The sequence below is a fragment of the Leptonychotes weddellii genome, chromosome X (assembly GCF_054177405.1).
Source record: "Leptonychotes weddellii isolate Sample4059 chromosome X, ASM5417740v2, whole genome shotgun sequence".
In the NCBI taxonomy this organism is placed as follows: Eukaryota; Metazoa; Chordata; class Mammalia; order Carnivora; family Phocidae; genus Leptonychotes; species Leptonychotes weddellii.
Window position 1 is genome coordinate 79,445,621 of NC_138385.1, and position 12,135 is coordinate 79,457,755.

The 12,135-nt window shown below is 39.5% G+C and overlaps 1 pseudogene; it reads left to right on the plus strand.

Moving 5' to 3' along the window:
• Window positions 1-4,796: 4,796 nt before the first annotated feature.
• LOC102731248 (large ribosomal subunit protein uL1-like) lies at window positions 4,797-11,652 on the plus strand (annotated as a pseudogene).
• The last annotated feature ends 483 nt before the right edge of the window (window positions 11,653-12,135 follow it).

Genomic DNA, 12,135 nt, shown 5'->3' on the forward strand with positions numbered 1-12,135 from the left:
AAATATTTGCGAAACCCAGAGTTTTCCCTTACAGTTGAATTAATGTTGCCATTATGCTTTGGAAAAATTGAGCTAGTCAAGGAAAGGCTAATTCCATTTTTATTGATATTACTATTGGAAGACTTGTACACGTTTTTAAACACTAAGTATAATTGTTTATTGAACAGCTGTTAACTAATATGAAATAATATAAGAAAACTAGATGATAAATTTTTCACACATATATGAAAATCTCCCTATTTGTTCTGGTCAAAGGTGTGCATCAACAAGCGTGTGTATGTATGTGTGTGTGTGTACCAACAGTCTTTAAAAAAAATGTTGTGGGGCACCTGGGTGGCTCAGTCGGTTAAGCGTCTGCCTTCAGCAGGTCACGATCCCAGGGTCCTGGGATCGAGCACCATATCAGAATCCTTGCTCTGCAGGGAGCCTGCTTCTCCCTCTGCCTCTCCCCCTGCTTGTGCTTTCTCTCTCACTCTCTCTCTGTGTGTCAAATAAATAAATAAAATCTTAAATAATAATAATAAACAAATAAAATGTTGTTCATTTTCAATTGTCCTTAAGTATAAAACAATTATTTACTGAGGTTCTGTAATTAAGAAAACCTTGATAAGCACAGTAGTTCTGAACAAGGCTGACCTTCAACCAGTTATGCTCTGCTTGTTAAATTATTGTAATAGTTGCTTTAACTGTAGTGTAACCCTTGCCACTCTAACCATACAGGCCCTCCCTCAGAACCCTCTGGATCTCCCAGCAATCTGATAACAACCAAGGAGTTCGTACATAGTGTATCAGGGGGCCTCAGAACCTTGCTCAGGCATCCTTTCAGATTGATAAGAACTCTAATCTAAGGGCGCCTGGGTGGCTCAGTCAGTTAAGCGTCTGCCTTCGGGTCGGATCATGATCCCGTGGTCCTGGGATCGAGTCCTGTTTGAGGCTCCCTGCTGGGCAGGGAGTCTGCTTCTCCCTCTACCCCTCCCCCCATGCTTATGCTCTTTGTCTTGCTCTCATGCTCTCTCTCACGCTGGCTCTCTCTCTCTCAAGTAAATAAATAAAATATTTTTTTAAAAGAATTCTAATCTATGCTTTTTAATTATATTTAATATTATTATTGGATAGAAAGATGGATATGATATGGCTCCTGCCTCCCAGAAATTCATATCTGGTGGTAGAAATAGATATCCATAAATCATCTCAGTACTAGGTACACTCTGATATATCGAAAATTTAAACAAAGTGCTGGGGAGCATGGTGGAAAGAGATTAATCACAACAGTGTGGATCTGAGGGGTCTTCTTAGGAGATACAGGGTTTATCTGAACCTTGAAGGATGAGCTGGGATTTATCAGCCAATATGGGTGCAGGAGGGCATTCCAGCAGGTGAAACAACCTTAATTTAAGCACAGAGGAGACAATTTCTGTAAATAATGAATAGAGAGGTGTGTTTGGAGGGTGTGTGTAGTAGGAATGCAGAGTAACATACAGGCAGACTTAGTAGGGCAGAGGGTTTTTTTTGCTTCTTATTGCAGTGGGAGCCTTTGAAGATTCAAGAGGAGTCAAGAGACATGAGTCAATAAATTTAGAAATCTGGAGGTAATATGTAAAACAAATGGTCAGGGAGAGATACAGCAGCTAAATCTGGGAGATCATCTAGAGGTTTTTGGTAATAATTTAGATCATGTAACAAAAATCTTTCCTGTAAAGGTTCAGAGAGTAAATGTTTTATGCCTATAGGTCTGGTCTCTGTTGTAGCTACTGAACTCCACTGTTACAGCATGAAAGCAGCCATAGATAATACCTAAATGAATGTGAGTGACTGTGTTCCAATAAAACTTTATTTACAAAAACAGATGGCAAGCCAGATTTAGCACACAGCCCTGTTGACAATGTAAGTACCTTATTTTGAGTTTCCCATAAAGCAAACTCTGAAAGAGGGATTTGAATGCACATAATTTATTTGGAAGTTGGTCTTACGAAGCACTCTGAAGTGGGCAAGTAGGACCCTGAAGAGTGAAAGCCAATAAAAGGTAGAATTAGAAACAGATTACTACTGAAATCTGGAGTACCTCACTGGAGACCTTATCAGAGACTATGTAGAATACCCCTCAGAATTGTCACTCTATGGAGTCAAGAAGCTGGATATTCACTATATCTCATACCTCATTATCTGAGGGACACTCTTGAGATATTACCCCCTAGATATCTCTGATATAAATAGGCTACGTACGCTCCCATGACAAAGAATGCCTTTGGACAGAGAGATGCAGGAAAACGTAAGTGCGTATGGGAACCATTGTGGAGAGCCGGTGGGCTAGGAACAGTATGTGCTTCAATGGGTATCACAGCATATATGTGAGTAGGGAAAATTTTTAAGAGAAGGTGAAGTTGAAATATGTCCCTTCACTGACCTCCAATCAAGATCCGCATGCCTGTGGGAGGAACATTTATTTTAAAGCTGACTTGGTGTGGAATAAAAGTAGAATGGCCACTCGAAATGAAAGTTAATGGTAGATGAACTAGGTCCGTGAGGAACAGGAAGACAGTTTTAAGAGAAATAAAAGGTAAAATGGTCTGTCACAGGTTGGGTTGCAGAGGAAGCAGTTTTAAAGATGGAGTTTATCATGCGAGATGTTTATTAGGAAATGCTGTTGGTATTATCAAGTGTGGGGGCGGGCAAAGAGGGTATGAAAGAGAAGCAGGGAAAGGTACATGTTGAGCTGTTAAGCAATCCCAACGAAGGCCTCAGTCAGCCTCATGGGGAATGCTATAACTGAGCTCACCCTCCAGAATTGCCCCCAGTCGGGGAAAATGGGTCGGTCTTTACAGCCCTGTGTTGGACATGATGAAAGTTAAGATTCTTTTTTGAATAACAATAAAGTGACCTTGCTGGTGTGGATATAAATTATAATTTGAAAGGCTAATTTTATTGTCCATTATTACAGAATCAATACAGAACAAATTGTAGAAATGTAGTACTATGGCTGTTATTTACTTGAAGTAGTGAAATATGCAAGTAGATTTCCATTTTTGTCAGGAAGAAGTTTGTTTTGCACAAGACAGAAATTTAAGTGAATGTGATTGGGCCTAAGTGGTTAACTTGTGCTTTAGTAACAGCAATCCTTAAATTTATTTTGATTGCAATGACATAATATGATTCATAAACGTAATTTAAAGATAGTTATAAAAGATGCATGTTCATAAGACAGAGAGAGCTCACTCCTAATTCAGTATTATGAAAATTAACTTGTACCAATTAGAGGTTGTATAATGTGGTATAACCTGCACATCATTTTTCTGATAATTTTCTCCAGTTGCTCTTTAATAATCTCATACATCTGAGGTGTGTGTCTCTGGCATGACAGTTCTGAATTTCTTATGAGGATGTTACTCTTATTAGCTCGATGCCCTCCAGCTTGTGAATATCAGGGCAATAATATATGTTGAAAAGGAAAGCTTTTATAACAATAAGCAGGTAAGTGCTTAAACTTATAGGTCCACCTTCAGGACCACGTTTCTGTGTTATCAGTTCCCTACTTCCAGAACCTGCTGTGTACAGGGTAGCTGTTTTGAGCCTATTTTTGGACACAGACCCTTTGGCAGTCTAAAAAATATAGACTCAGAATACTGTTAGTATATAAACACAAATATATAAATAACAAAGGAAAGCAATAATTTGGAAACAGTGCTGTCAAAATAAAAATGAAATGCATTTGTGATGTTGTATATGTGCTCCTTAACACAGTGAACAACACGATATAGGGAGCGGTCCCATAATTTTTTTCATTTCAAGATGTGTGACACAACCATTACGTGATGTCAGAATACCTGGGATGTTTACTGGTGACCTAGTCATAGGTACTTCTTCTTCATTAGGTTGCCCACATTCATACTTGAAGGAAATGATACATTTCAGTGGGATGTTAGTGAAAATATAAATGTTATTTTGTCCTCTGATTCTTCAGCCCTTTCCAATCCTCTGAATCCTATACATGGACATCTCAGGGGGACAGGCTGTGGATGCTAGGTTGGAAAGATATGGCAAGCCCTGCTCTCTTGCCCTCTGCCAGGGCCACATCTTATGGTGAATTTGGTGTTGACAAGTCAGTCCAGGGGTCCCTCTGCACAGTCTGCTTCAATGAAATCCTCCCCCAAAGGCATTCCTTTGATGTAAAGGAGGCCAGATGGTGAAAGAATGTAAATTCCAGAACAAGAAGTTTAAACTTTAATCCATAGACATTTTTCAGCCTTTGATACTCTTCTGATAGTATGCTAGTGTGATCCAAGCAGAGGTTTATCCTTATTACTCTGTTAGTGGTGAACAAGATGGCTTGCAACAGAGGCCGGGATTGAGGAAAGCACAAGGAGGAAATATGAGTTGAGTTATCACCGGCTCTGCCCTGGTCTTAAGAATGAAGAATGAATTAAGAGGCACTGTGATGAATTACCAGGACTTGATGAATGTGGAATTTGGAAAAAGTGTCAATACTCTCACTGATAATATTTCCTGGCGAAGTGAATAGGAAAGTTGTTGCAATACAAACAAAAGCAGAGAAATGAGAAGTTAAAATATGCCTGGGGAAGACACGTTATTTCTTTGATTTAATGGTTGAGGCAATGTCTAACGGACACTTGTTCATCTTGAACTGAAGTTCTGAGTGGGAGATTGAGCTGGAGATCTAGGTTGGGAGTGATATGCAACAAGATGCTATATGGAGTTGTGAGTACGGTAAGATATCTGAGGAACGATGTATAGAATGAGAGAAGAGCAGAGAGGTAAAACAAACCTTTGGGGAATGCTACATGGAGGAGGAGCAGAGAATTTGTGAAAGAAGACCCCTGAACACAGAAGACAAAGTAATAGTATAGTGTTGCATAAGAAGTTATAAGATGAACAAGATCTGGGACCGAATGTACAGCATGGTGACTATAGTTAACAACACTGTGTTATATATATGAAAGTTACTAGAGAGTAGATCTCAAAGATTCTTTTTTATAGATTTTATTTATTTATTTATTTGAGAGAGAGAGAGAGAGAGCATGAGAAAAAGAGAGAGAGTACATGCCGGGGGCGGGGGGGAGCAGAGGGAGAGATCCCAGGACCCTGGTATCATTACCTGAGCCCAAGGCAGACGCTTAACCTACTCAAGCCACCCAGGTGCCCAATCTCAAAGATTCTTACCACAAAAATAAATAATAATAACTATGGGAGGTGATTAATGTGTTAACTAACCTTGTTGTGGTGATCATTTTGCAATATACACATATATCAAATCTTCAAGTTGCACACCTCAAACTTATATAATGTTATATGTCAATGATATCTCAATAAAGCTGGAAAAAAAGAGAAAGAATTTGCTAAACTGTCTTCCATAGTGACTGTAACATTTTGCTGTCCCACCAGCTATGAATGAGAGCTCCCATTCCTCCACATCCTTGCCAGTATTTTACTGTTGTCAGTGTTCTGAATTTGGGCCATTCTAATATGTGCGTAGTGATATCTCACTGTTGTTTCAATATGCATTTCTCTGATGTCATTTAATGTGGAACATCTTTTCATAGGCATATTTGCCATCTGTATATCTTCTTTAGTCAGGTGTCTATTATGGTCTTTGGTCCATTTTTTAATGTAGTTTGTTTTGTTATTGTTGAGTTTTAAGAGTTATTTTTATACAACAATTCTTTATCTGATATGACTTTTGCAAATATTTTCTCCTAGTCTTTGGCTTGTTTTCTCATGTTCTTGACAATGTCTTTCACAAACCAGTTTTTCATTTTAATGAAGTCCAGTTTATCAATTATTTCTTTCATGGATCATGCCGTTGGTGCTATGTGAAAAAATTCACTGCTTTTCCGAAGATCATTTAGGGTTTCTTCTGTGTTATTTTCTAGAAGATTTATAGTTTTGGGTTTTACATTTTGGTCTGTGAACCATTTTGAGCTCATTTTTGTGAAGAGTATTAAGTTCTGTGTCTAAAATCATTTTTCCCATGTGGATGTCCAGTTTTCCCACACTATTTTTTGAAAAGTCTATCTTTGCTGCATTATATTTCCTTTGCTCCTTTGTCAGAGATTAGTTGATACTTATGTGGGTCTATTTCTGAGCTCTACATTCTGTCCCATCCACGTATTTGTCTTTTCTTTCACCAAAACCACACTGTCTTAATTACTATAGCTTGATAGTAAATTTTGAAGTTGGGTAGTGTCAGTTTTTCAGATTTGTTCTTCTCCTTCAATAGTGTGTTGGCTATTCTGTATTTTTCGCTTTTTTTTTCTTTTTTTTAAGTAAGCTCTAGGCCCAAGTTGAACTTGAACCCATGACCCTGAGATCAAGAGTTGCATGCTCTACCCACTGAGCCAGCCAGGCATCCTTCTTTTGCTTTTCTGCATAAACTAGAATCAGTTTGTCGATATCCACAAAATAACTTGATCGGGCTTGATTGGGATTGTATTGAATCTATAGATTATTTGGAATGATTATGCTGTTAAAAATTTAATAAGTTGATCTTGGCTGATGGACCAAATTATTTCCAAACATTAAACAACAAGAGGGGCGCCTGGGTGGCTCAGTTGTTAAGCGTCTGCCTTCGGCTCAGGTCATGATCCCAGGGTCCTGGGATCGAGCCCCGCATCGGGCTCCCTGCTCTGTGGGGAGCCTGCTTCTCCCTCTCCCAGTCCTCCTGTTAGTGTTCCCTCTCTTGCTGTGTCTCTGTCTGTCAAATAAATAAATAAAGCTTAAAAAAAATAATAAAAAAATAAACAATAAGAATATTTTCATATAGCATTTACTTACAGTGGCAAGTCTTTAAATGTTCTAGCACACTACATGGGCACAGTTCTGTGCTGTCCACAAGCTGCTTTAACTCTGTTTACTCCATGTTACAAAGCTAGATCCTGAGAAGTCACAATTAAGGTGATTTCCAGTTATATTAGTATATCTCTACTCTGAACATTCTTCTCCTTTTTTTTTTTTTAAAGATTTTATTTATTTATTTGAGAGAGCACGAGCAGAGGGGAGGCAAAGAGAGGGGAGGCACAGAGGCAGAAGCAGACTTTCCACTAAGCAGGGAGCTCGATTAGAGGCTCGATCCCAGGACCCTGGGATCATGACCTGAGCTGAAGGCAGACGCTTAACCGACTGAGCCACCCAGGCGCCCCTACCCTGAACATTCTTAATACAGAAGTCTGAAAGTCAATCCTATTACTCATGACCTTTGATAGTAACAGTTAAGCTTGTAGCTCCAGAAGATAAGTAACAATGATCAATTTTAACATAATCTGCAAATACCTTCTATTTTTGTTCAATAGGAGCTTAATTGGTTTTTGACTTGCTGAAAAGTGATACTATTCATTTAGTTCTCGCAAGTGTGAATTATAGCTAAAACACATTTCTAAAAATTTGCAATTCAGAAGTTAGCACACTGGAAAGAGATCTATTATGACATTGGCACAAGAAAGCCTCATGCAAACAATTGCAAACAAGCTTTTATTCAGCTTTGGTAAAGACTTGACATCAGAAAACTTCTGTTTAATGTCTAAATAAAATGTTTAATGTGAGCACAATAAAGTTGTTCTTATGTTAGGCCTACATTAAAGCAAGATAGAAATAGTTTTTATAGTCAACATTCTGCCACTCTCTGAAATGATACACTTTCCAGAAAGATATTTATTACCAGTTGCCATCTTTAAAATGACAAATTCAATTCAAAACTTGATTTCTAATATTATGTGTAATGAGAAACACTACTCGCCCTGTACATTTTTAAAAAGTGATGCCGAACAAAAGTATTACCATTGAATTTTGTATTTTCATTTAACTTTGGGAAGGATATTTATGTTATCCACCACATCATAATGGCAAAATGGCATGTCTCATACTTTGCACTTTCCTATTTAACTATTATTGCAAAAAGAACATGTTCAGAAGCCAAACAATTTGGTTTTCAATGCTTTCTTAAAATATCCCCTTGAAAACATTTCAGGGTAAAGCAAAGGTTATATATTTCAATTGATTTTTAGCATTATCCTTGTTCTTAAGACAATATCCCATAATCATAACAGTTGACTGGAGAAAAACCTTTTTTTTTTTAGATTTCATTTATTTATTTATTTTAGAGAGAGAGCGCAAGAGGGAGGAGAAGCAGAGGGAGACGGACAAGCAGAGGGAGAAGGACAAGCAGACTCCCCGCTGAACGGGGAACCAGAGACAAGGCTCAGTCCCACCACCCTGAGATCATGACCTGAGCCAAAATCAAGAGTCAGAAGCTCAACCGATTGAGCCACACAGGTGCCCCCTGAGAAAAACTTCTTTTAAAACGCAAAACATTTAAACAAGCTTATTCCATTTTACTTTTATAAAATATATATTAAATACTATTTTCTAAAATATCAATAAATGAAGAAATCCTTTCCTTTCTTTTTAAAGATTTATTTATTTATTTATTTATTTTAGAGAGAGAGAGAGCCGGGGTGGTGAGAGGCAGAGAGAGAGAGAGAATCCTGAAGCAGACTCCCAGCTGAGCATAGAGCCAGACACAGGGCTTGATTCCAGGACCCTAAGATCATGACCTGAGCCAAAATCAAGAGTCCGCAGCTTAACTGACTGAGCCCCCAGGCATCCTCTTTTCTTACTTTTTAATGAGAGATCTTTTAGATTTCTCTTTCTTCTTGAATATACACCAAACTACATCTTAACATCCTGAGCAAGCCATCCTTTAATTTTTGTCAGTTAAATGATGTGCAGCTATTTCAGGGCTTCCAAAAATATTGTAATAACTAAGAATCACTTTACATAAACTCTAGTTTTAGTTTATTTCATGTATCATAAGAATATGTAATATTTTCTCAAAAATGATTTTTTAAAAATCAAAGTTCATCATCAAAATATGATTGCTTCTTATAATCCCATGTTATGTGAGAAACAGAGTCTGAATCTCCTACCTACCACTTCTTGTCTCTGAGACCTGGGCCATGTTATTCAACCCCTCCCATCCTCAATTTCCTCATCCATGGAATGATAACATAAATAGTTCCCACACAATCGGCTGTTAGGCCATCAATGGGTGATAGTGCTATGAAGCCCCTAACAGAACATGCAGAAGGCACTAAATAAATGTTAGGTCTCCCCATTATGTTATGCAATTGGATTAACATGACCTCAAGTCCCAATTATATTATTCTCTGGTTGTGTGACCTTGAGTTATTTAGTTAACCTCACTGAATATCAGGTTTCTTATTTGTAAAAGATAGATAATATTTAACCGCTTGGGATGGGTATGGGCAGTAAATGAGAATAAATGAAATATGCTAATTTAGTAGGGGCTCATTTAATATTTATCACTCTTATTTAAGATGCTAACTCCCATCTCCACCCTATCTCTGACCCTCACATTTTGGAAAACAGTTTTTGACACTGAAAAAATCACGTAGGCGATATCCTTTGCATGTTAGCACTGTGTTAATTGAAATTTACCTTTTTTTAAGACTTTTTAAAATTTATTTATTTGAGAGAGAGAGAGAACACAAGTGGGGGGAGGTGCAGAGGAGAAGCAGGCTCCCCACTGAGCAGGGAGCCCCATGCAGGACCCTGGGATCATGACTTGAGCTGAAGGTAGACACTTAATGACTGAGTCACCCAGGCACCCCTGAAATTTACCTTTTAATCTTCAAACAAGGCATGGCCTAGAGAAAGTCTGTTTGAAACCTGGCCTAGAAGATGCACATTACAAATGTAACATCTCCCACTTACTTGTATCTCTCTGAAAAAACTTTGTGTAGTATGTGGAGTTCATGGAAATTCGGCTTATGGTGATCAGTTTCATTCTTCCATATCTTCTAATAACTACTGAACAACACATGGCTCCTTTTTTAAAAGTAAGTACTGGGACGCCTGAGTGGCTCAGTCAGTTAAGCGTCCGCCTTCAGCTCGGGTCATGATCCCAGGGTCCTGGGATCGAGTCCTGCATCAGGCTCCCTGCTCGGCGGGGAGCCTGCTTCTCCCTCTCCCTCTGCCTGCACTTCCCCCTGCTTGTGCTTGTTCTCTCTCTCTTCTCTCTCTCTGACAAATAAATAAAGTCTTAAAAAAATTAAAAAAAAAAAAAGTAAGTACTAACACCAGGGTGTCTGGGTGGCTCAGTCAGGTAAGCGTCTGACTTCTGCTCAGGTCATGATCTCAGGGTCCTGGGATGGAGTCCATCATCGGGGTCCCCGTTCAGTGGGAAGTCTGCTTCTCCCTCTGCCCCTCCCCCACTCATGCTCTCTCTCTCTCTCTCTGTCTCTCTCAAATAAATAAAATCTTCAAAAAAAAAGAGTAAGTACTAATACCATATATATGTATACATATATATTCTTTTCTAATTCTCAAGAACATTTGATATAGGTACAGTTATTTCTACTGTTTTACAGAGGAAGAAACTGAGGCACAAAAGAGCTTAAGTGAGTTGTTGACATTCACATAACTTCTCAGTGGCAGAGATCAGATTTTAATTATGGCAATTTGTTTCTAGAATCTTCGCTTTCTATTTCTGTGCCATACTGTCTCTCTTTTATGTTGAAAGAAACCTAGTGACGCTCTTTTCTGGTTATTGTGGTGCAGCACCCTGAGCAGCAAAGTCTCCCCTGACACCCCCTACTAGGCTGTGTGGAAAGTCCGGCACAGGAAACAGTGCAAGCGCTGGAAGTGTTTGGAGATGGTGGAGCTGCGTATTGGCTTGAAGAACTATGACCCTCAGAAGGACCAACGCTTCTCAGGCACTGTCAGGCTTAAGTCCAGTCCCCGCCCCAAGTTCTCCATTGTGTTCTGGGGGACTAGCAGCACTGTGATGAGGTCAAGGCAGTGGATATTCCCCACATGGACATCGAAGTGCTGAAGAAACTCACCAAGAATAAAAAATTAGTCAAGAAGCTGGCCAAGAAGTATGATGCCTTTCTGGCTTCAGAATCTGATCAAGCAGATCCCACTAATCCTGGGCCCAGGCCTGAATAAGTCTGGCAAGTTCCCTTCCTTGCTGACCCACAATGAGAACATAGTGGCCAAAGTGGATGAAGTGAAGTCCATGAACAAATTCCAGATGAAAAAGATGCTGTGAGGGGCGCCTGGGTGGCTCAGTTGGTTAAGCGACTGCCTTCCTCTCAGGTCAGGATCCTGGAGTCCCGGGATCGAGTCCCGCATCGGGCTCCCTGCTCGGCGGGGAGTCTGCTTCTCCCTCTGACTTCCCCCCTCTCATGTGCTCTCTCTCATTCTCTCTCTCACAAATAAATAAATAAAATCTTTAAAAAAAAAAAAGAAAAAGGTGCTGTGTCTGGCACTGGCTATTGGCCACATAACGATGACAGATGATGAGCTTGTGTACAACACCCACTTAGCTGTCAATTTCCTGGTGTCTTTGCTCAGAAGGAATTGGAAAAATGGCTGGGCTTTATACATCAAGAGCACCAAGGGCAAGCCCCAGTGCCTGTACTAAGACACAACTTGATAAATCCCAGTGCTGGGGCTCCTGGGTGGCTCAGATGGTTGGGTGTCTGCCTTCGCTTCAGGTCACAGTCTCCAGGTCCTGGGATCAGCCCCATGCGCAGCTCCCTGCTCAGCGGGGAGCCTGCTTCTCCCTCTCCCTCTGCCTCTCCCCCTGCTTGTGCTCTCTCTGTCTCTCTCTGTCTCAGATGAATAAATAAAATCTTTAAAAAAATAAAAAATAAATAAATTCTAGTGCTACCATTGAAGAAGAAAGAAAGAGAAAGAAAGAAAGAAAGAAAGAAAGAAAGAAAGAAAGAAAGAAAGAAAGAAAAGAAAGAAAGAAAGAAAGAAAGAAACCTACTAATCATAGCACCACAGAAAATGCTAAGGTATTATCTAATGTAAGCTTTTGCTTTTTCTGTCTTCTCTTTCTTCTCGCTATTCTCTTTGGCAGGCAAATGCCTAAAAGCTATGGCCAGATGGCTATACATCCCTTTTTTGAAAACTCTCTAACATGATATGTGTATATGGTGGATTTTGGACTCCATCTGTCTTCCACCTTCTCCTAGTTTGCCTCACTGAGGCAAGCCAGGAAGCATAATGTCAAAGTTGGTCTCAGATCGCATTTGTATTTTGCTGTCCTGTTCCCATCACCAGTGTGGTCTGTTGCATCAATGTAAAAGCATAAAA